This window comes from Poecilia reticulata, unplaced genomic scaffold (genome assembly GCF_000633615.1).
Source record: "Poecilia reticulata strain Guanapo unplaced genomic scaffold, Guppy_female_1.0+MT scaffold_131, whole genome shotgun sequence".
Classification (NCBI taxonomy): Eukaryota; Metazoa; Chordata; class Actinopteri; order Cyprinodontiformes; family Poeciliidae; genus Poecilia; species Poecilia reticulata.
The window spans coordinates 421,339-424,474 of record NW_007615014.1 but is presented as its reverse complement, the minus strand read 5'-3'; positions in this window follow the sequence as shown (position 1 = coordinate 424,474).

Sequence of the window (3,136 nt, the reverse complement as noted above, 5' to 3'; positions counted from 1 at the left end):
AACTCCGTCTCAAGTTCAAGTTGCTCTTTTTCTTGTTTTAGCTTTTCCTCCAGCGCTTCTATCTGATGTTTCTTCTTGAGCGCAGCAGCCCGCTCTCTCGGCCTCTGCTTTAATACGAGCCGATGAAGTGGCGGAAACACGGGACACCCGGGAGCCTGTTATAGACTTTACAGAACGAACATTGGAAGCGCTGTCTTCAGGATTTATGACGTMATCAACATCATTTTTGGCTTGGTCATAATCATCTGCACTTGGTTACACAAAAGGCTTACCCAGTTCACACAACCAGCCCCTGACAAGCTCGGTAAACTCAAGGTAAGGACTCATTTTATTTTGAAAATGTTCATTTTGTTTCATGAGTTCATCAGATGGGAGTGGCAAACTTGTCAAGTTTTTATGCGACACCTCTGCATCCTGAAAACACTGAATAAATGTAGCAAGAAGAGAATTCACTGAGTCAACTTTATCATTTGACTCCATCAAAACGTTCAAGTCGTCCATTATTCGTTTTGCTTGCTYCAATTTAGCATTTCTTTTATCTTGGCATGTTTTAATATAGGAYATCAAGCCTTTCTCAGTCAGTTTAATGGTTCGTTTGGATGAAACCTCCAAATCACTCATGGTCAACTGTGCTTTCGATACATCAGACATTTTGGCGAAAACACCTTGAACTGCTTGCAGTTTTGTTATCTTTATTTTAAACCCACTGGCGGTGCGTAAAGGTGCAGCGCTTTAACTCAGTCTTTCATTAATCTTCATGACGACGAACTTGTACTATAACGTTGATCGCTATCATCAAACTCCTCTCGTTTGGTTGTTTTCCTTTACAGCATTAGCAATCATCGTACATACCGATGTCGTTGAAGAAAGACTTGAGTGATTGTAGATGAGGCCCCTTCATGGCTTGTGGGCGTGGCACGTTCCTCCCGCTGTCGGCGTCCGAAGAACAAAGGAGACAGTTCAAACTTTACAGAATTGAGATCGTTGATAGAAATTCTAAGGTCAGATGTTTTCTTGTCAATTCAAAAAGGCCAAGGCCAGGTTTTTTACTTGATGTAGTGACCATTTGTCCCAAAACTTAAATTCAAAAATCAACTCAAAACTCGAAGGTGATCAAAACAAAAGTGAATCTACCTAAAACCCACCTATTTATACCGTGAAATACCCACATCCCAACCTGAAATTAATTAACTAATTAAGTGAATTCCTAATCAAAGAACTTATTCTAAACAGCAAATTAAACAAAATTCTAATTATAAATCAACTAGAAAATAAACAAATGAAAATAAACTAAACAATTTAAATTCTAAGATTTAACCAAAAGAAAAAAGGGGAAAATAGCTCCTACANTATAAATCAACTAGAAAATAAACAAATGAAAATAAACTAAACAATTTAAATTCTAAGATTTAACCAAAAGAAAAAAGGGGAAAATAGCTCCTACAGTGTACTTTGCTGCTATGTCAGCTTGCCATGTGGGTTTTGAGGGGAAGACTGCAGGTCAGCATCCCTTAGTGTGCCGGTTCATGCGGGTGGCTCGCTGGAAGCTCCCCGTCTCGAGACCCATGGCTCCATCGTGGGATTTACCCCTGGTGCTGGATGCTCTCTCTGCCTCACCCTTTGAGCCTCTAGATCGGGTTGAATTAAAAATTATAACCTTGAAAACAGCACTTCTGTTGGCATTGGTCTCTACCAAGCGTGTGGGTGAAATCCATGCTTTGTCTGTTAACCCATGCTGTATGAGGTTTTCTCCAGACAAAACTAAGGTGACTTTGCTCCCCAACCCTGCTTTTGAGCCTAAGGTGTTGGGGTCATACTCTCCAATTGAGTTGGTGGCTTTTTATCCCCCTCCCTTTTCTTCACTGGAGCAGGAGAAACTGCACAACCTTTGCCCTGTACGTGCTTTGGATATCTATTTAGAGAAAACAAAACAGGTCAGGAAAAGTGACCAGTTGTTTGTCTCTTGGGCCAAGAACCATTATGGAAAACCGGTGTCCAAGCAATGGCTTGGATCACCGCAGCAATTTCCTTAGCCTATAGCTCAAGGGTTTTAATGCCTCCTGAGGGGCTGCGTGCCCATTCTACTAGGGGCTTAAGCTCTTCATGAGCCTTGCTGAGAGGAGTACCTCTGCAAGAAATCTGTGTCGCAGCAAGTTGGGCCTCCTCTCACACATTTGCTCGGTTTTACAAGCTTGATGTCACAGCATCATCACTGACTCATTCAGTTTTCAGTGTAAGCACCAATCACTAAGACTACCCGTGGCTGGTAAATAATAATGATTAAGTGAACAGCTGGCACACAAGATGTGGTTTCTGCTGAGCAATACGGGAGTCAGTATATTCTCGTTCCCATTGTGAGAMACGAAACGAATGCTATGAAAGAGAACTTTAGGTTACTTTCGTAACCCCGGTTCTCTGAGTAGCATGAGTGAGTGTCTCACCAAATCACCCTCCTTGCTCTGATGTTGCGAGGAAGAGGTGAACGTTTTGAATAAGATGCCTGCTCAGCGTCAGCCCTATTTATAGGGGGGAGGGTCCCTGCCCTCTCTGACGCTGACAAGCTTATCTCCAGCCAATCCTGGCTGGCATAATGTAATAGGAGCTTCTGATGAGGTTACGCCAGAGGCGTTCCCATTGTGACACACTCACTCATGCTACTCAGAGAACCGGGGTTACGAAAGTAACCTAAAGATTTTTTTTTTCTTTTGCGTTCCCTCGCAAAACAAACGCGTTCCCTCGCAATACTTTTGCGTCCCCTCGCAAAAGGTTTTGCGTTCCCTCGCAATAATCTATTGACCAGTTCATGCAGCATAATTGAATACTGTAAGCCTTTCTACGGTGGCCGCCGTAATTTCTGTTTTAATACAAGCTTATGTAAGGTTTTTCCATGGACTATTGAGTTATTATCACGGGGTAATAAGTCATCTGATTGTGTCTATTGTGTTCGTCTAAATGGTTTAAAGGGAGGATGAGAACAGTCACGGTGCTCCTCCTGCTTGGTTACTTCTTGCTTATTGGGCCTTGGACAGTGTTCATAGTTGAGCGTTGTTAATTGCTATGTTTAATGGTGCAGACAATTATTATTTCTGACATTGGCAATATGGGCAACCGCCCAGGGTGTTATTTTTTTAGGGAT